Genomic DNA, 22,775 nt, shown 5'->3' on the forward strand with positions numbered 1-22,775 from the left:
AAGGAAAAGAGAAACCTACCATAATGAGCTATTATGGTGGCAGTAATACTTGACATAAACAGAAAGAAGAGAATGACTCCAAAGTATCTGTAAGCACTGCCTCAGAGAGAGATATAACTTAGGCACAAACCCAACTAGAATTCCTTAAAGAGATGAAGCATAAAGGTTTTTTTTGTTTGTTTTTTGTTTTTTGTTGGGCAATGGGGGTTAAGTGACTTGCCCAGGGTCACACAGCTAGTAAGTGCTATGGGTCTGAGGCCGGATTTGAACTCAGGTCCTCCTGAATGCAGGCCCAGTGCTCTATTCACTGTGCCATCTAGCTGCCCCAAGATGAAGCATAAGTTTAAAAAAGAACTTCAAATGTTTTTATAAACAGAGTGACAGTGCTTGAGTTAAAAAAAATGGAAAAGAAATGAGCGCTATGGGGAAAAATTGTAAAGAAAATTAACAGCTTGGCACAATAGGTATAAAACCAAACAACAAACTTCCTGGAAATTAAAATGGACCAAATAAAAGCCAATGATTCCATGACAATAAAAAATATTAAATCAAAGACAAAAGTTAAAAAAAAGAGGGAGAATAAAATATAAGGTATCTCATAGGAAAAGCAATAGACCTAGAAAATAGATCAAGGAGAAAAAAGTTAAGAATCATTGAGCTGTCTGAATGACATGATCAAAAAAAAGGGCCTAAACATTATATTTCAAGAAATCTTAAAAAAGAAACCTGCCCAAATCTGTCAGAACCAGAGGGCAAAGTAGAAACAGAAAAAAATCTGTCATTCCTTTAAAAAAAAAAATCCCAAAATGAAAATCCCCAGGACCATCATAGCCAAAACCCAGAGCATCTAGGTCAAAAAAAAGTACTGCAAGCAGCCAGAAAGAAAGAATTCTAGTGCCAAGGGAGCCACAGTCAGGATTACATATGGTTCAGCAGTTACCACTATAAAGGAACAGGAAATTTGGAATGTGATAAGCCAAAAAGCAAAGGATGTGGGTTTACAGCCACAAATGACTTTCCCAGCAAAATTGAGTATACTGCTACAGGAGAAAAAATGGACCTTCAATGAAATAGGGGATTTCCAAGTATTTCTGATAAAAAGATCAGAGCTGCTAAGAAACTTTAAGGTATACACAGGAGTCAGGAGAAACATAAAATGGTAAACATGAACAAGCAATGGTAAATAATTAAACAAGGATAAACTGCATATATTCAAATATGGGAAAATGATACTTGTGTCTCCACTGATCCCTATCATCATTAGGGTTCATAGAGGGAATACAATCAAACAAAGTCTGGGAGCTAGGGTTAGGTTTAAGATTAGTTTATCTTGATCATCTTAAGAAAACAATGGAAAGAGAGGAGAAGAAGAATACAGTAGTGTTGTGGGAGTCAAAGGAAAAACTAAGGAAAATTATCTCACATAATAAGGGTGTACAAGTAGATATCCATAAAAACAAGGAGGAGGAGGTGGCTAGGAAAGGCTAATGCTTAAATCTCACTCTCATCTGCACTGGTCAGAAGAAGAAGAAGAAAGAGGAGGAGGAGGAGGAGAAGAGAGAGAGAGAGAGAATTGAATACCCAAATAAATTTCAATCAACAGTGAAATAAGGAGGAAAGGGGAAAAGAAGTAGGGGAAATTAAAGGGAAGGTAGATCAATGGTGGGATTAGTCCTCAGCAAAACAAATTCTAAGGATCTAAAAAAATATTTATAGCTAATTTTTGAGGTAGCAAAGAATGGGAATCTGAGGGGGTGTCCACAAATTGGGGAATGGGGAATGGATGAACAAGTTACGGCATATAAATGTGCTGAACTCTTCAGAGTACTAACTAACCAGGATTCTAGAGGACTAATGACGAAACATGCCACCCACCTCCTGATAGAAAGACGAAGGACTCAGAATACAGAATGAGACAAATATTTTTAGGGCATGGCCAATGGGGAAATTTGTTTTGATAAGTTTAATGGGTTTTGTTTTTCTTATATTCTCAGTGGAGGGGAGGAGGAAGTAAGAAGGCAAATCTTAGCTAGTTAAAACTGTGTGTATGTGTATACATATATACATGTGTGTGGATTATGTGCACATGTGTGTATACATTTATGTGTAGTCATTGTTATTCACAGTTATATGCCTATAGCTTTATATGTATATATATATATGACTATATGTATATAGACATCATGTATTGATTGACTACAAGTATATAATGGGTTGTTTTTCTTGTATTTCTAATGGACGGGGTGGGAAGAAGTGAGAAGGCAGATGATGGAAGATGAAAATATATACATATATGTAGTTTATATATGTAGGTATGCACACAGATGTATACACATACATACATACATATGTGCATATACACATGTGTGTGTATAAAAGTCTGATCAATACAATGACCAACCACAGTTCTTGAAGACTCATGATGAAACATATTGCCCATCTCTTGAAAGAAAGAAGATAGATTCAGAGCACAGATTGAGATATACTTTTTTTTTTGACATGATCAATCAGAAGTTTTGTTTGCTTAACTATACATTCTTGTAACAGAGAGGTTGTTTTCTTTCTTTCTCAATGGGAGGGGAGTGGGAAGAAGAGAAGGCTGATCTTTCTTTGAAAATAAAATTTAATTTAAAAAACTTTCAACACAAAATATTTAGTAAACAAGGCAAAAACAAAGATAATCATAATGTAACACCTACTAAATGGAAAGCAGAAAAAAACATGAATAATTAATAATTAAAATATAACAATCCACCCATAAATCTTGGTCACAGTCTCCCACCAATCCACTTAGGGTCTGTGGAAAAACAATGGACAGAAACTTACAGAAAACAGCATCAAAGCACATTAGTAGGGCAAACTATGTGTCCAGGGCAACTCATAACTACACAGAAAACTCAATTGACTGTGGTCTCTTTGGGAAATAGTTTATACCATTATTTGTACTTATGGGGTAAGACCAGCCCTCTTCTAAGCCTCTCCACTCTCTTCTGGATAATTTCTTTTTTTTCTTCTATGCTGAAGCTGTTGAAGCAGTATTGAGTTCTTTTAGCACACAACAGCCTCAAGCCTGGGGTCTGCAGAGCTTCCAAGTATGTTCCTTTGGCAAGGCACTGAGCAGTACTAAATTCTATCAGTGAAAAACTGTTCCCTTTAATCTTGGGATCTGCAGCAGGTCTTACTCTTTCTAGGTTTTGAGGGGGGTTTTCCTTCTTAAGTGATAGTCAACAATAAAGAACAATATAAATAAACCTTTAAAGTTTTGTTCTTAATTATCTCAATATGTAATTGATACTAGATAGCAAGGCAACATTTCTCCCAGACATCTCTTTCCTCACAACAGAAGATTCTCCTTTCCTCCAATCAGCTCTTTCAAATGTAAAAGCTTCTCAATCAGATCAGCTCCCTGCATCAACATCAGGACCTCTAGTTACCTGATCTCTCCTTCTAGAAACCCCTAGTCTTTGTAGGTTTACGTGTTCTAGCTTCAGTAGAAGGCAGCAATTTCTCAGCACCAACCTGAGTGAGCAGCTGACATGACTGCCTAGATTTGGTGAACATGACTCTGGTCCCAGGAATGCAAAGCAGAATTTGAGGCATACGCATCTGGTTGAAGTGGGGGAACCAGGTGCCAGCCGAGGGGCTGGGAGATTTATGAAAAGTAATATCCAGACAAGAATCACTAACAGGCAAACAAGACTTGAGATGTTTGGGTTCAGCAAAAAAGAAGGGGGGGTGTCAAAATTCAAATGATCAAAGATGTAAGTAAACAGAAAATCAGGGATTACAGGTAGGACTAAAGCAAAACCATAAATAATAAAAAATATCCATTCTGACAGCATATGTACACATGCAGAGCTTTCTGGCCTACCAGGACCACTTGGTTACTATGCCCATGTAGGCATCTTAGAAAGCCAGCAGCTACCTGGCAACTGACCCTGAAAGTCAATGAGAGCCAGTGTTAGCACAACCAGCAAGTATAGCCAAATGCACATGGAGACTCAGTGCACTGGCATTAATAAACTGGGAGACTGAATATAGAGTATCCAATCATCAAAAGCAACTCAATATTTCCACCAGTTATTTAGAGTATTCACTGCCTACATGTGAACACAAGAATGATAATGTATTTGAGAAATACACTTTGGGTAATCCCATAAATCCAACAAGCATTAGTCTTTGGTGAAACAGGGGCAATGGGAATCTTGTTCTGGTGAATATTGGCAGTATGCATGTTTCTGTATACAATAGCCAGTATTGAAGGAGGTTCAAAGTTTAGAAAAAATTGGACTCACACTCCTTGAACTTACAGTCTAGCAGTAAGAAAAACACCAACTCTGAGAGTTATAATAAATGATATTATTTAATAAGTAGAAGCAATAGTCATAATAACATAGTTCACGATTATCTAGAGCTTTAAGTTTTTTCAAGGACTTCTTAGACTATCTCATTTGAGCCTCATAATAACCCTTTGAGATAGGTACTATAGATGTTATCAGCCCCATTTTACAGAGGTTAAAAGTGGGATTCAGAAAGGTTTAGTGATTTGCCAACAGTCAGATAGCTAGGAAGTAGCCGATTTTGTTGTTATTGTTCAGTTGTATCAGTCATGTTCAACTCTTTGTGACCCTATTTGGAGTTTTCTTTGGGCAAAAGATACTGCAGTGCTTTGCCATTTCCTTCTCCAACTCATTTTCCAGATGAGTAAACTGAGGCAAACAGGGTTAAGTGACTTGCCCAGGGTCACACGGTTGGTAAGTGCCTGAGGCCAGATTTGAATTCAGGAAGATGAGTCTTCCTGACTCCAAGCTCAGCAATGTGCCACCTAGTTGCCAAAGAAGTAGCAGGGAGATGATTCAAACTCTTATCTTCCCAAGTCCACAGTCAGCAAGTATTCCTGATACCATTTTTGTTTGCTACTATAAAAGAAGAAAGTTCCTCCTAAGTATATCCCAGGAAGCACACTGACTGAAATCAAACCTCTCAACATGTTCCAAAGCAGGTATTTTAAGAAGGGTCTGTTCAAGTTCCAGGGTATAACCTACGTTTAATTGTTTCCCAATTGTGTCTGAACATAAGCTTTTTAACAAAGTCCTATTATCATCTGCAGCAAAGAGTTTGGGTTGAAAAGCAGGGATGTTTCTTAATTGGTGCATAGCCACCCTGAGCTAATCTCACCATAAAATCACCATAGTATGTGAGATACCAAAAAGGCCTACGCGTTAACGGGGAACCACAGCAGAACCCCAGAAAACAGAATATATTGTTATGCAGTTGGCTGCTTGCCTCATCTAAATGTACCAGGAAATGATACTCTGTCACGAATGCCAGGGCTCTTGGGCTGTCAACACAGGCTGGCTGCTGTGAATATCAGATGCTCAGGCCATACCCTGACTTTATCAGTTCAAACCCTCAGTGGTTTTGGTTTTAGAGCCTGTGGTCACTTTATTCACTCATAATCTTACAAGAACTATTGAATCCCATTTAATAAATCTTTCCCTCCAACTCTTGGGGGATTAAAGGCCCTCAGATAAGAGGTTATCTGAACTAAAGCTGAAAATTTTTCCTGGTAGTAAGCATTGTCATCTGGCTCCAGGAAACTCTTAATGCCCAAGAATACCTTAGCTCTGCTTTTTGCTGGGTGTGGAAAGGACTTCCCCAGACCTCTTCCCCATCTTTTCCTATCGCTGGCCACCCAATCAACTGGGAGTCCAAGAGTCCTCTTAAAGTTACTTAGGCTGGGCATTATAAGACTATGAAGAAAGCTGCGAAGCACCGGTCACATTTATCCCTGATTATTAGATTGTAAACTCATTTGAGGCAGAGATTAAAGCATATTTATCTTTGCATCTTTCCCATCACAGTGACCCATACTTAGTATTTGCTTAATAACTAGAAGCATGAGATTTTAGAGCTGGAAGAGACCTTAGAGTTCCAACCCCTTTACTATATATATTACATATACATTGTGCATGTACATATATATAGATACGTATATAGATAGATAGATAGATAGATAGATAGATAGATAGATAGATAGATAGATGTGTGTGTGTGTGTGTGTAATAGAGACTCAATTTCCAGATAGATAGCTAAATTCATAGAGGAGGGGTTGGGACTCTAAAATTCTTTCTAGATGTAAAATCATGTTTCTATTTATTAAGCAAATACTAAATATGAGGCACTAAATGAGATATATATTAATATATGAACATTGCACATGCATGTATTATATATATATATATATATATGCACATATGTATTTGAGGAAATTGAGTCTCGAGGAAGTGAGGTAAACTAATCCAAGATTTCACAGTCAGTAAGATCAGAGCTAAGATTTGAATCCAGGTCCCCAGACTCTAAATCCAGTACTCTTTTCACACCATCTAACACTTGGCATATGCATAGTAAGTACTCAATAAGTTCTCATTGACTTGCCTTGACTCGACCACCAAAATTTGTCAAATTATCAAATGAAAGAAAACCCCAGCTAAAGACTTTCTGAGGGGGCTGTGATACTGTACAATTAATGTGGCCAAATCCAAGCTGTCCGCATTCTTCCAAACAGGAAATATTTTTCCTTATCCACGTAGGAAACACCCCTTTTCCCACATCTGCATGGGAGGGGATACTCAAATTCACATCTGTAAAACAATGCTTGGATAAGCTGTTTCTATCACTTCTCCTTGACTCTTTGGAATTGCCACAACTGTCCTTCTTGTTCAGTAATTTTTCAATCATATCTGACTCTTTGTGATCCCATTTAGGGTTTTCTTGGCAAAGATCCTAGAGTGGTTTGCCATTTCCTTCTCCAGCTCATTTTATAGAAGAGGAATTGAGGCGAAAAGGGTTAAGTGACTTGCCCAGGTTCACAAAGCTAATGTCTGAAGTCAGGTTTGAACTCATGAAGGTAAGTCTTACTGATTCCAAGCCCAATACTCCATTCACTGTGCCACCTGGCTGCCCTTGATGTGAGAGACCACAAAATTTTGTTTAAAACTATTTCAAATTTCTAGTATTCTGGATTTTGTCACTCTTTTCTTGTGATTTCAGCCTCAAGTTATAACCACAACAGCTGTATCTCCACAGGGAGAAATTAAATCAAGCAATTCCTTCATTTTGTAGACCAGAGTTCTCAGAGTTCTAGCCTCTTTACACAGAAAACAGATGCAATTCTTTAAATCCAATTCAAGCTTACTAATGATGAAACAGTCCTCTTCCAAATCATCAATAAATAATAACTCCTTTTATTATGCAACTCTCTACCACCACACCTGCAATTCTGTATATGGTTCAGATAAAGTAGAGGAAATACAGAAGAGAGTAATGAGAATGATGAAATGGTAAAAAGAGCTAGAATGATTCAGAGCTAGTTTTGCAAGGGAGATTAAATAGACTAAGAACACCAAAATATAGCCCATTTAAGCTCTAATGATCTAGCTAGAATGATTCAGAGCTAGTTTTGCAAGGGAGATTAAATAGACTAAGAACACCAAAATATAGCCCATTTAAGCTCTGATGATCTTTATCCCAATTCCCACTTGCACAAATGAGTCTCAGGTCCAGGGGCAGGGTTATATCACCCCTCAGGACTCTAGGGGTACAACTGAGGAACTGGGGATGATTCTTCTAATGTGATTGGTTCATGTCCCCACTGGTATGTTTCTCTCAAGATTATCACATGAGAATAATTTATTAATCCAGCAATAAATAGCTTCTAGAACGGGTATTCTTCTAAGATAATACTGTAAAACTAGTAAGTGCAAAACATCTCCCCACAAGTCTGTGATACTATCCCCCAAAGATACATAAAGTGAGCTCAAGCTTAGAGAACAAATGTAACAATGAAGTAGCATAACTCCTAGTTACTGGAGGTCTTTTCCTCCTATCTATTGGGTGCTAAAGAAATTCTCCTTAGGCATGAAGTAGTTTTCGATTTGCCTTTTTTTTTTTTTTGGTTTGTTTGTTTTGCTGGGCTCTTTGTAAAGCTGTGAATCTATGTGTCTTTGACTCCTGCTGAGGACAATGTTATCAGCTTATCTGAAATGCCAGTAGAATACCAATGGGAAGATGTGAAGTCTAATAGCCCTTAACCCTTCAAAGCTGGTCATAAAGTATTCCTCCAGCCAAAAGAGGGAGGGGAAGGTTAGGGTGACCAGAGTTAAGATGAAAACTGAGGCCTTTCCTTCCCCCAAGTAGCTCCTCTTTAAGGATTTGTTAAAACGATCTCTTTCAGGACAACGAGGTGGCACAATGGATGAGGGCACCGGCCCTGGGGTCAGGAGGACCTGACTTCATGTCCAGTCTCAGACATTTGACACTCACTAGCTGTATGACCCTGGGCAAGTCATTTAACCATTGCCTAGCAAAAAAATTATCTCTTTCCTGGTTCTAGGTATACTTGAACTCTCCAATTCTAGCTAACTTAAAGCTTTTATATAGGACCCAGAGGATGTGATGAAGCCCCTCAACCAACTAGAATAAATTTTCAAAAACTTTTCACATTTAATCTAAAGGCTATGGATTTATATCAGTTGATTGATTATTTTACAGTTTAGCTTTAAGCAAGGTGGGGGATATGATTGATTTACTCAATCACTTCACCTTTACATAATCAAGGAAGCAAAAAAAGACCAAAAAAACTTTTAAATATTATTATATTCATAAAGGGAGTAGCAGAACAACTATACTTATAGTCCAGGAAAAAGTTTTTCATACTATTCAGGTAGAAAAATTGTAACGATATGAACTAAACAATAGAATAGTTGGATGACTCCAAATCCAGATGATTGACTGAACCCAAAGAGTAGCCATTGATGGTTATACCTCAACTTGGAGTGAAGTTTCTAGTCAATTACCCATGCAATGTGTTTTTCACTCTGTGCAATTTAATGTCTTTATCAATTAAATGAATGAAGCCATAGAAGGCATGCTTATCAAAGCTAATACAACACAAAGCTAGGAGGCATAGTAAACACATTAGACAACAAAGATAAGATCCAAAAATATTTTGGCAGACTAGAATGATAAGGCAAATGAAACAAGATAAAATCTAATGGGGAAAATGTTAAGTCCTATACTTACATTCAAAACTCAACTTCACAAATTCAAGAAAAAGATATGGGCCTTTAATGAACTTCAGGTTCAATATGAACCAAGAATTTCATGGCAACCAAAAAGCTCATACACAGAACAACACACACTCAGTATCCAAGATGAGAGGCACGGTAGTTCTACTAACCTCTTCTCTGGTCAGACCATATCTGGAAGTACTGTTCAGGGAGCCATATTTTAGGAAAGACGTGGATAGGCTTGAGCACAACCACGTAAATTCATCCAGGATGCTGAGAAACCTGAAGAACCTGCAGTGTAAGACTCAATTGAAGGACCAGGGAAAATTTAGCCTTGAAAAGACTTAGAAGGTGTCAGAAGCACAGCTCTAACACTAGCATTGTCTTAGTTCCAATTCAATGTTGGGATGAAATTAGGAACCCTAAACTCATTGAACTGTTGAAGAAAAAAGAGTTAATTTGCCCTAAGACGGTAAGGATATGCAAGAAAGATACATTGGGAGCTTGCTTCTCTGGATGCAGCCCCATTCTTTTCCATATGGAAACACATATGGATATCAGGGCAGGATATGGTAAAGGACATGGTGACTTCATTGATCTTAACAAATCCACCAAATCTAAGGGTTATAACCTAGGACTTTTTATGCCTTTGTATGACCAGGAAGCTAAGTGAGAGAAGACAGGTACCAGGCAGGAGCCATGCCTTCCATAAAATGAAACCTCCCCAAAAAAAAAAAAAAAAAAAAAGAATATCAATTGGGACAGCTAGGTGGCGCAGTGAATAGAGCTCTGGCCTTGGAGTCAGAAGGACCTGAGTTCAAATCCAGTCTCAGACACTTAACACTTCCTAGCTGTATGACCTTGGGCAAGTCACTTAACGTCAATTGCCTCACCAAAAAGCAAAAAAAAAAAAAAAAAAAAAAGATGAAGCCTCCCCATGTTATGGGTGGGAGGAAAGAAGTTGCAAAAAAGAAAATGTTGGTCCCATCACACAGGCCAATCAGGTATCAGTGGCAATTTCGTCTTTTTTAGGTAAACTCATAACTCATGTTATGAGTGGTAGGAAAGAAGTTTCACCAAAAAAACTGGTTCAACAACAGAAGTGAACCTAAAAACTGTCTTCAATTATTTAAAAGACTATTATGTAGAACATTCTTGCTTTGTCCCAAAGAGCAGCTAGGTGGCGTAGCAGATAGAATGCTGGGCCTGAAGTCAGGAAGACTATCTTCCTGAGTTCAAATCTGGACTCAGACACTTACCAGCTGTGTGACCCTGGGCAAGTCACTTAACCCTGTTTGCCTCAGTTTACTCATCTGGAAAATGAGTTGGAGAAGGAAATGGCAAAGCACTGCAGTATCTTTTGCCCAAAGAAAACCCCAAATAGGGTTACAAAGAGTCAGACACGACTGAAACAATTGACCAACAACAGCAAGGGCAGAATTGGAATCAAAGAGCAGAAGTTTCAGAGGCACATGTTTGGTAAGCAATTAAAAACTTCCTAAAAAAAAATTTGAGCTGTTCAAAAGTAAAATGGGAGGGCATGGAAGATACTAAGTTCTCCTTCAATGGAAGTTTCCCCAAAGTAACTAAATGACCACTTGTCACCAATATTACAAATAGTATTCTCAGTCAGGCATGGATTGAACTAGATGTTGTCTGAGTTCCCTTCCAACTCTGAGGTTCTGTGAATGTCATAAATAATGAAACTTTATTTCAGCAAGGCACATGTTTCACATGATAACGTTTTGAACCACGTAGAAGGATGTAGGTTATCTAATAATAAAGTAAGTGGTTTATAACTGATAATCACTACCAGAGAATGTTTAACAATAAGCCAAAATCAACCCAGAAGAAGGTCTCTAGCAATATGTCACAAGACTGTGTATTTTGTCCTACTTCTGATCATCAGGTTTATCATCACCTCTCATAAATATGACATAAAAGGTATGCATATTATAACTGTGGTTGAAAAGAAAACTGAGAGGCTTGGCTAATCATATAAATAGCCCAGTCCAGTAGTGGGGAATCTGCAGCCTTGAGGCCACATGTGGTCCTCTAGGTCCTCAAGCACAGCCCTTTGACTGAATCCAAGTTTCATAAAACAAATCCTTGTAATAAAAGGATTTGTTCTGTAAAACTTGGACTCAGTCAAAAGGCTGCACCCAAAGACCTAGAGGACAACATGTGGCTTCAAGGCCACAGATTCCCCACCCCTGGAAATGTCCAAAATTATCTCAACAGATTTAATTATGACCAAGATCAACAAGAGGACTTTTAACGAGGATAAATACTGAAATCTACATGTGTGTTTTTTTAATTGTGCAACATTAGTAAGATTTAGCTTATGAGTAATTCATATGAAAAAGAACTGAGGAATTCTATTGATCTAAGCTCATTAATCAGAAGGAAAGCAGAAAATTGGGGGGAGGGATTTATAGATAGTTTCTCAAAGGTTTCATATCTCAAATATATTAAAAAAACTTTGTAAAAGAATATGAGACATTTCCCAATTGATGAATGGTCAAAGGATATTAACAGTCAGTTTTCCAATAAAGAAATCAAAACAATTTATAGTCATATAAAAAATAGTCTAAATCATTGATTTGAAAAAACAACCTTGAGATATCATTATACACCTATCAGATTGTCTAAAACAATTGAAGAGGGAAATGAAAAATGTTAAAGGAGATGTGGAAAAATTGGGACACTAATTCATTGTTGGTGGAATTATGAACTAATCCAACTATTTGGGAGAGCACTCTGGAATTATGCCCAAAGAGTTATTAAACTGCCTATACCCTTTGACCCACAATACCACTATTAAGTATATTTCCAAAGATGATTAGGAAAAATGAAAAAGAACCTATATGCTCTAAAATATTGATAGCAACTCTCTGTGGTGGCAAAGTACTGGAAATTGCAGAAATGTCCATCAATTGGGGAATGGCTGAACAAGTTGTGGTATATGATTGTGATGGAATACTACTGTGCTATAAGATATGATGAGCTTGATGATCTTAGAAAAACATGGATAGACATGCACAAAATAACGAAGAGCAAAATGAACAGAACCAAGAGAACATTATATGTAGCAACAGCAATATTGTTTTAAGAGCAACTTTGAGTGAATAAGTAATTTTGGCTATTATAAATACCCAAAGTAACTACAAAGAACATATGAAGGAAGACAGCTGCATACAGAGAAAGAACTGATAAAGACAAGTATGTATAGAATGATTTTACATATGTAAACATATTTGTGTCTCATATCTCTAGGGATGAGGGGAGGAGGGAAGAAAAAAAGGGAAAAAAGACATATACATGACAACTTTATGATACATTTTAAATGATAGCAAGTTGCCCACAGGACAGCTGCCCCAGATTCAAAGCACTTGGTGGGTCCATTCCCCTAAACTTATAACCAACAAGTGATATTGATTGAACATCTTATCACTTACTTTAAATGGAGGGAGGTGATTTGATTGATTTATTCAATTACCTCACCTTCATAAAAAGCATAAAACAAGGTCATACAGAAAAAAATGATAAAGGATACACCCCATGTCTTGTTTTAAGTATAAATACATTCATAGAGAGAATGGCAAAGTAACTGTCACAAGCACTCACAACTATATTTATTTTTAATAATCAGTTAGATGGCTCAAAATAAAAGCATTTAATGAAAAAGCACAACATGAAAAGTAGCAATAAAACATTTCCTCCATAAACCTGGGGTGTACTCACCCACAAATACACCCAGAATCAGAAGAAGTAGACCCATAGAGACAACACAAGGGAAAAGCAAACACATAGGAAAAACGTGTGAAAAGGCACACACATAAGGAACCCATGTGACCAGGGCACACCAGGAGGAGCACCCACATTCAAAGAACAACACACCAAAAAAATCCAAAGTAAATGTAACAAATTATTAAGATGAAGCAGGATTCAAATGAAGAGCTATGAGTGGATACCCCCAATCCACCCCTTCATAGAGATAGGAAGTTCACAGATGTTACACATTGCACGTGTTTTCATATTTTGCCAATGTACTGGTCAGTTGTGCTGATTTTTCTTCATCTTAAAAAAATATTATTTGTTCTTCAGATGGCTCTCAAAGAAGGGTAAAGGAGGGATACTTGAAATAATGATGATGATATAAGAAACAGAAGATGCTGATTTAAACATTTTTTTAAAAAAAGAAATTCACCAAGTTAGATGGAACCTATAGCTAAAATGCTAGAATTTTTTATTTTCTTACATGACTGGGAAGCTTCATCAATCAGGTCCTGGGAGCAGCTTTGTATTCTTTTAGGTAAAGCCTCATTTGTCATAGGTGGGAAGAAAGAACTTGTGTCATAGAAACACCGGTCCTATCATGGCACTTAATAAATATTTTTTTATCCATTCATTCATTCTTTTATTTCCTCTCTTCTTCTTAGGTGGCAGGAAGATAAAAGCATCTTGGCTCATCTTTTTTATCTTCTCTCTTTTTTTTTCCTCTCTCTAATATGCAAAAGAGTAGAAGGCTTTTGAGTCCCTATCCTTTCTCTCCTGTAGGACACTAACTCATTGGTAGTGAAATTGTGAGCAGCATAGAACATCCCAGCTCTTTATCTTCCCTGTGGGTTGCAATAAGCTCTCTACCTAGGGGTTTGAGGAGCAATCAGCAGCCTGTATCTTTTATCTTTTTCTCACTGATAGGAATTAGAAAGTCCACATGGCCTGATGTCAAGGTAATCACAACTTGGCACAAATTTCTTCCATTTTCATTTTCTTTTCAGAAATATTTTGTGTTCCTTACATGTCTATGGCTACTGTTAGGTATTATATTCTCAACTTCTAGAAGTCATTTTAATTTTTATGTTTATTCTGGGTTTAATATTTTCTGAAAATCCATGTACATGTTCACTCTTATTAAATACTTTGTTTTCTTAAGTAAAATTGTCTTTTTAGTGGGTGTCAGATTATCATACATCTTGTTGTTCGTTGCTAAAAAGGTACTGGTGAGCACTGACCTTTTAGAGATGCTCTACAGCCTCTTTAAGATTTCTGCTATCAATAGCAGTAGCCAGAAGAGAGTTGCTAAAATTTTATTTACTTCCTTGGCTTTTTTCTTATTTTTTTGTTAAATTTATCTAGTTCTGAGAGGGGGAGATTAAAGTCACCACTATTATAGTACTACTATCTATTTCCACCTGTAATTCATTTAACTTCTTTTAAAATTTTAGATGTCATAGTGTTTTGGTGCTTATAGGTTTAGTATTAATATTGCTTAATTGTCTATGGTTCTTTTATCAAAATATAGTTACCCTGTTTATCTCTTTTAATTAAATCTATTTTTGCTTTAACTTTGTCTGAGATCATGATTGCTACTCCTGCTTTTTTTCACTTAATAGTATTTTAATTTTTTCCAATTACATATAAAGATAGTTTTCAACATTCATTTTTACAAGATTTTGAGTTCCAAATTTTTATCCTTCTCTCCCACCTCCCCAAGAGAGCAAGCAATTAGATATAAGTTATACGTGTACAATCATGTTAAACATATTTCCACATTAGTCAACCCCTCATTTTTTTCATCAGCTAAAGCATAATAAAATCTACTCTGGCCCTTTATTTTAACTCTTTTAAATGTGTGTCTTATAAACAACATATTGTCAGATTCTGGTTTTTAATCCATTCTGCTATCTATTTCCATTTTATGGGTGAGCTCATCCCATTCACATTCAAAGTTATAGTTATTATTTGTGTATTTCCCTCCATTCTATTTTTCTTCACTATTGTCCCTCAGCCTCTCTTTTTACTCTATCTCTCCTTACACATCTAGTTCACTTCTAACCACTACCTTATTTATTTTTAATTTTCAACATTCACTTTTATAAGATTTTGAGTTCTAAATTTACCCCCCTTCCTCTACTCCCTCCTCCCCAAGACAGAATGCAATATGATATAGGCTATACATGTATGATCATATTTAACATATTTCCATTAACATATTTCCTGAAAGAAGAATCAGAACAAAAGGGGGAAATCATGAGAAAGAAAACATAAAAAAACAAAAAGAAAGAGAAAATAGTATGCTTCAATCTGCATTCAGACTCCATGGTTCTTTCTCTAGATGTAGACAGTATTTTTCATCATAAATCTTTTGCAATCCACATATTTTTAAAGAATCCCTCCTTATCCTCCCCCTGCCAAAGAGGAAGATGGAAAGAGAGTTGCTAACAAAACAGCAATTAAATAAAGCAAAGAGTCATCAGAGGAAAGCATCAATATGGAAGAAAAAATTCTTCCCCCCCTCACCTTCTGTTTATTGAACAGAGCCATACTATAATGCATGGGAATGGTACAAGTCTCTAGGAGGAAATGGTCCAATGAGGGAAAAGAATTTTCTCTAGGCTTAGATATAAGTTCTTTCTGTATCCTTTAATGTATAAATTAAGAATCTATATTTAGAGTCTCACTCAAGTAAGGCGAGCAAGTGACTACCATTGGAGTGGCATCAGATACTAAAGTTCCTAGTTCATATATGGATATGCATACATGGAAACAACAAACCAGTGTTTCCCAAAGTATAACCAGGTCCTTCAGGTCAGATAAGAGTATTTCTCTGTGAGTTCTCCCTGGTTACAAAGTAAAAAAAAAATTAAGCAAAACCAATAGACACATTGACCACATCTAAAAATAGATGTAATACTCTTCAACCATAGCCCTCCACCTCAAAAAAAGGAAGGTGGTACATTTTCACATCTTTTCTCCAGGGCCAAAATTAGTCATTGTAATTAAATACAGTTCAAATCTTTCATTTATATTATTGTGTTGCTGTGTATATTGTTGTGTAGTTCTGCTTACTTTACTCTGCATCAATTCACACAAATCTTCCTATGTTTCTCTGAATTCCTCATATTCATCATTTAAGAAGCACTATTATTCCACTAAGTTTATATATAGTTAGGTCTAATTAGTACAAATAATAAATCACCTGAAATGGTCTCTGTTCAAATCACACTATTCAAAGTTATAATTATGTAAAATATGATAATTGGTTTTAGCCCAGTGGAAATATGAAGTTCAACTTGAATTTGAATATTGCAAATCAAATTCTAATTTGAATAATGAAGCCACATCAGGGTATTTATTATTTGCACTTATAGGCATCTAGTTGTACTACAATTTGTTTAAGCATTCTTCAGTTGATGGTCTCTAACTTTGCTTCCAATTATTTGCTTCTACCAAAAAAGGGGGCGTGGGTGTATAGAGTTTATTATTTATTTCTGCTCTTTTAAAAAAATGAGACGAGAGAGAGAAAAGAGGAAAAAATACTATGATACCCCCTAAGAAGGCATTGGATTTTGATTTAATAAATTTAAAATTTTTAAAACAAGGTAAAGACTACAGAATGGTTTTCTAAAAGAGACAATACTTAGGTCTGTAGAGATAGAGTACTAGTCTAGGTTCCAAAACAACTGATTACAGGAAATTAAATAATATAACAGCAGACTTTAAGGGATTAACTAAGGATATACTAATATTCCTGTCTTGGATAACCTCTCTGTTCAATCTAAAATAAATAACAACTCCTTTTAGCATTATTATTTACAGATGTGCCCCCACTTTATGCAGACTCAGTGTAGGAAATGCTTATTTGTTTCAAATGGACTGGGGAGAAGAGATTATTTGTTTTACAAAATTATCACTTTATCAAAAAGTTTTTATCAAAGGATTAATAAGACTTTTTAAAATAGTAATGTCCCTTATAGCATTTTTTTACTTAAATATAAAATAAGAAAAAAAACAAAAAGTTATGTGCACAGCAGAACATAGGAGAGGATTCAAAATGTATAGCAATAAATTTTCATTTCAAGAAAGCCTTTGTGTTAAATACTGTGCATTATGTTGAAAGCTATCCAACTTTTCTTTGATTCCTTGTGGGTTTTCTTTTGTTCTCAGCTGTACACTTTTTACTTTGTTCATTCCCACCACCCCAAGGCTACAATTGAGCACTGAATATATTTATATATAGGTACTGATATATACATACACTTATACACATATACACACATATACAAATACGCATACATACATACACACATATATAAACATATACTAAGAGATTCTACTCCTAATCTTTTTTTTGTTTGTACATATCTTTTTTTCCTCTCTCCTAACTCCTCTACTTTACTTCTACCTGCTACCTTACCCTCCTATTGCTTAATCTACTCCCACTCCAGCAATCCCTCCCTTATCTTCCCATTCCCCTAAATCCAAACCCCCTTCTATGCCCCGCCTTTTAACCTATTCCACACCCTCCCCTCTAAAGATCCCTCCTTTATCCTCTCCCCCCTCCCTATCCCCTTAGAGTTTTATTTCTTTTTAAATTTAGAAGACTCTTATACTCTTCTAAATGTATATGTATTTTTCCCTCTTAAACCCATTCTCAGTGAGAGTAGGTTTCCAGAACTAACAGTCCCCCTCCCCCATCTAATTCCTCTGTTTTGGTTTTTCTTCTTGCATTTCATTTGTTAAAGATAACTACTCTTTTAGCTGTACTAATATGGTTTTACTTTTTGAAGTCATATCATATTCAGGTCTACCCCAAACTTACTTTAAGTGACCTAATTACTAGTAACAATCTTAGACATAGGTTTTACATTTTTCATACATAAAAGGTAAACATTCTATCCTTATTTAGTCCTTTGTAATTGGTCATTGGTATGTACCTTATGTTTCTCTTGGCTCTTGTATGTTAAATCTTCTATTAAGTTCAGGGTTTTTTTTAACAAAGATCTGAAAGTTTGACAATTGACCAAATGTCAATTTTTTTTCATTCAAAATTATGCTTAGCTTTGCTGGGTATGATATTTTTGGCTGAAAGCCCAGTTCTTTTGTTCTTCGAGATGTAGTGTTCCAAGACCCATGATCTTTTAGTGTTTCCACTGCTAGGTCTTGTGTAATTCTAATTGTGGTATCACCATATGTAAATTGTTGTTTTCTTGTTGCTCATAATATTTTTCCTTGATCTGGGGTTTTCAGAATTTGACTATCCTATTCCTGTGACTTTTCCTTGTAGGATCTCTTTCAGATGGTGATCAGTGGGTTTTTTCTACTTCTACTTTCCCTTCTTGTTCTAATGCTTCAGAACATTTTCTTTAAATTATTTCTTGTATTATTGTATCAAGATTCTTTTTTTGATCAGAACTTTCAGGTAGTCCAACTATTCTTATGTTTTCTCTTTTTGATCGTTCTCTAGATCCATTGTTTTTCTTATGAGATGTTTCACATTCCCTTCTATTTTTCATTCTTTATATTTTGTTTTTTTATTTCTTCATCTCTTACAACTTTGCTGGCTTTGCCTTGCCCAATTCTGATTTTCAAGGAGTCATTTTCTTCCTAAAGATTCTGGATCTCCTTTTCTAATTGGGTGACTTTCTTTTCATAATCTTCTTGTTTTTCTTGGATTATTCTTATTTTTCTTTTTAGTTCTTCCTCAATCTCTCTCATCTGATTTTTAAAGTCTTTTTTAAGTTCTTCAATGAGTTCTTTTTGGACAGGTGACCATTTGACATTACTCTTTGGGATAGAAGAGGGTTTCTTTGCTTCAGTATCCTCCTGTGAAGATGAACCCCAATCTTCTCTATTCCCATAGTAGCTCTCTACAGTTGGATTTTCTCTCCTTTACCTGTGTATTTTTTTTGCAATAATTTAGTTTTTTTATCACCTCTAGTCCAGGAGTATGGGGAGTGGTGCCTCTAATCCTCTTCAGTTCTCCCTTCTAAGCTTGAAATCAAACCAAGACCTCCAGGTTCCTATAAGTTCCATAGCCAGTGGTGTCCCATCCCCCTGCTTCTTCACTCACCTGGCATGTTGCTGGTTCCTTCTCGCCCCTACTACATCTCCGCCGCACAGCTAGGTCTGGCGTTCCTTGACTGCAGAAGTTCCCTAGATCTTCCCCAGGGCAGATACCCAGCTCCCCTCACTGACCCGGGGGTAAAAGTTCCTGAGGCTAGGTGCAACCTCCCAAACCAGCTAGCCCTAAGGCTTGCTGCTTGTCATTTAAGCTGACCCTAACTTGGAGGTGTTTACTCTTCACTGGGAGGAAATCTAGTCCTGGGATCTTTCTTTAGATCTTCTCCAATTGTCCCAGGATGACCCCTCTTCTGCCCCTCCTCTTACTTGTTTTCACGGCTCTGTGTTCACCCAGAGTCGCTATTTTATCTCTTTTGTGGAGGAAAAGCTTGAGAGCTTGAAATTTTCTGACCTACTCCACCATCTTCCCAGAATCCTCTGAGATTCTTTATAGCATTTTTAAAAATTGATTTATGTATAGATTTTCAAAAACATATTTACTTTTTCTTCCCATGGTGGCATAGAGGTGACCTTGCATTTCTAATAAATGGGCCAGCAATGAATAAATTTTGTTAGGTTCTACCATGTTGGCAAAGATTTGAGTACAGGTTCAGCGATGGTCTGGTTTTCTTTTGTCTGAGAACCAGCCTAGCTAAATTTGCTGAGAGATATATCACTACATTAGCTATGATGTATTTCTAGACCACACAATTATTGAAAGTCATCTATTAAGTTATCAAGGGGTTATGTGGAGGATGTACTCACACAAAGAAAAACAAAGAAGTATCTTTGAAGTATCCACTTTATAGATGGTAACCATAGTCATTTTTAAGAAAAACAATGAGAAGATGCCTCTCTGACTCCTCAGAGGGTGGGAGTCCATAGACATGAAATATTGCATGTAATTCTATAGTCAGACTTTTCAATGTGTTCATTGGTTTTTATAGGGTTTTTTTTTATCAGTTTCAATGTATTCATTGGCTCAATTTTTCCCTGTTCTTGCTCTTTTTTAAAATTCTTTGTATTAAGGGATGGCTTTCTAGGAGGATATATGAAGGGAAACAGGGGAAATGTAGGAGATATAAAATTGATTTATTTTTAAAAGAAATCAGATTCAGATATAAACTTAGATTTTTGAAACTTCAAGCTCTATATCAGAGGCAAATAGTGAGATCCTTCAATAAGGGGAGGGTATGTGCAAATTTCATGGGTAACCTTTCTGAACCCTTCCTTTTTTTCCTTCTTTCCACACTGCAGATTTAAGAGATTGGTAGCAGCCTGAGAGCATGCATGCAAATAGCAAAACACAGCTGTGGACAGAGCTCATTATCCAAGAAGGTGAAAAGAGGGAAAAGCCAAGGAAAAAGAAATGGAAACTCTGGCAATAATTTTGAAGAAACAAATAATCTACTCTCCCCAATCCATTTGAAACAAATAAGCACTTCCTACATTGAGTTTGCATAAAGTAGGGGCACATCTATAAATAATAATACTGAAAGCAGCTGGTATTTATTTTTGATTGAACAGAGAGGTATCAAATATCAATATATCCTTAGATAATCTCTTAAAGTCTGCTGTTATATTATTTAATTTTCTGTAAACAGTTGTTTTAGAACCTAGACTAGAACTCTATATCTACAGACGTAAATATTATCTCTTTTAGAAAACCATTCTGGGGCAGCTAGGTGGTGCAGTGGATAGAGCACCGGCCCTGGATTCAGGAGGACCTGAGTTCAAATCTGACCTCAGATACATAACAATTACTAGCTGTGTGACCCTAGGCAAGTCACTTAACCCCATTGCCTAGCCAAAAAAAAAAGAAAACCATTCTATAGTCTCTACCTTGTTTTTAAAATTTTAAATTTATTAAATCAAAACAAGAACTCAAAACTAGATTTTACCCTCCTGTCTCCTAGTGGGGATGATGTTGAAAGATACAGGACCTCCAAGATCTGCTCTCTCCTGAACAAAGAGACTTCATGAATTTTGTGACCAAAATGAAGAAAGCCATAGTGAACATGAGAAAGTTAAAGAAAGAGAAAAAAAGTACTACACCTCACCCTTGGCCGAGAGAGTAACAGTTTAAAAGACAACTTGGGAGAACAAGGTGTTACTCCAAAGGATCCCTCATGTTTGGGACTCTAGGGATTTACATGATTGTTTACACAAAAAATATCTGGTTTGCTTTCCTCCTTCTAATAGAACTTTTTCTGTAATCTTATAAACTACATGCTTGCGAGTAGGGACACACCTGGGGAATACCATGCAGAAAGGTTTGCCATATTTCCTGAATGAAAGCATATGAGCTAAGAGAAGTGAGAGAACCCTCTCGCCAAATGTTCCTGGACCCTTTGTGTCATAAAATGAAATGGAAATACTCAGCAGCTAGAAATTGCCAGGGAAGAGCAATGGTACTCTCTCTCTTGGTAGGGAGAGTAGTATATTTTTCTGATTTGAAGAGTCAGTGATGGGGGGGAGGGCTTATGTTGCTAATGAAAAATGAACAGCTTAAATATGATATTATAATCTCTTTTCCTGCTTCTGCCTCATTAGTAAAAAAAAAAAAGAGTAGAGCTTTAGAGAAGGTAAAGAGGAGGCCCCATGTCACCTCAACCCCTCACCCAACTAGAATTCTTATTCTACTCTCCCAAGTAGTTGAGAGAAGGCAATTTGGGGGGGGGGGGTTAGGCAATGGGGTTAAGTGACTTGCCCAGGGTCACACAGCTAGTAAGTGTCTGAGGCCGGATTTGAACTCAGGTCCTCCTGAATCCAGGGCCAGTGCTCTATCCACTGTGCCACCTAGCTGCCCCAAGAAAGCCAATTTATTGATAATTGTGATAATTGATATATTGATTGTGAAAGAAGCTTTGAAGAGAGGGAATTAAAGTAAATTATAGTTTTGAATAAGTTCTAGGAATTTCAGTGTTGAATTAGGTAAGAATCAAGGTGCTATTCTTCCAATCAAACAATTAATCAACAATAATTTATTAGGCATCACTTTGTGTCAGGCTCTGTGTAAGGCCCTTGAGATACAAGTACAAAGAATGAAGCAATCCCTACATGCATGGAGCTTGCATTCTAATAAGGGAGACAACAGGAACATGTGAGTATGTGCAGAATAAATACAGAAATAATAAATACAAGGCAGTTAAATATAAAGTAGTTTGAGGGAGGGTACTAGCAGTTGAGGAGATTAGACAAGCCTTCATGTACAAAGCAGTGCTACAACTAAGTCTTGAAAGAAGGGAGGGATTCTCTGAGGCAGAGGTGAAAAGGGAGTGCATTCCAGGCATAGAGAACAGTATGGAGATAAGAGCTGGAGTGTTGTATGTACGTGACATAGAAAAGACCAATTTGGTTGGATTGCAGGATGCAGGAGGGAGAGAAGGATTTCTACTTGATTCTGGAAGCAAAAGAAGGTCACTGGGGAAGGAGGAGGAGGAGGAGAAGGAGAAGGAGAAGAAGAAGGAGGAGGAGGAGAAGGAGGAGGAGGAGAAAGAGAAGGAGGAGGAGGGGAAGAGGAAGGAAAAGGGAAAGAGGAAGAAGAAAGAAAGAGAATAAGGAAAGGAGGAGGAGAAGAAGAAGAAGAAGGAGAAAAAGAAGAAGGAGAAGAAGGAGGAGGAGGAGAAGGAGAAGAAAAAAGAGGAGGAGGAGAAGGAGAAGAAGGAGAAGAAGGAGGAGGAGAAGGAGGAGAATAAGGAGAAAAAGAAGGAGAAGGAGGAGGAGGAGGAGAAGAAAAAGGAGGAGGAGGAGGAGGAGAAGGAGAAGAAGAAGAACAAGAAGAAGATGATGAAGAAGAAGAAGAAGAAGAAGAAGAAGAAGAAGAAGAAGAAGAAGAAGAAGAAGAAGAAGAAG

At 36.8% G+C, this 22,775-nt stretch overlaps 1 pseudogene; it reads right to left on the reverse strand.

Moving 5' to 3' along the window:
- LOC114031771 overlaps positions 1 to 18,937 on the reverse strand; it is a 109,699-nt pseudogene extending 90,762 nt beyond the window's left edge.
- Between the last annotated feature and the right edge of the window lie 3,838 nt (positions 18,938 to 22,775).

The sequence above is a fragment of the Vombatus ursinus genome, unplaced genomic scaffold, assembly GCF_900497805.2.
Source record: "Vombatus ursinus unplaced genomic scaffold, bare-nosed wombat genome assembly UNPS02015255.1, whole genome shotgun sequence".
In the NCBI taxonomy this organism is placed as follows: Eukaryota; Metazoa; Chordata; class Mammalia; order Diprotodontia; family Vombatidae; genus Vombatus; species Vombatus ursinus.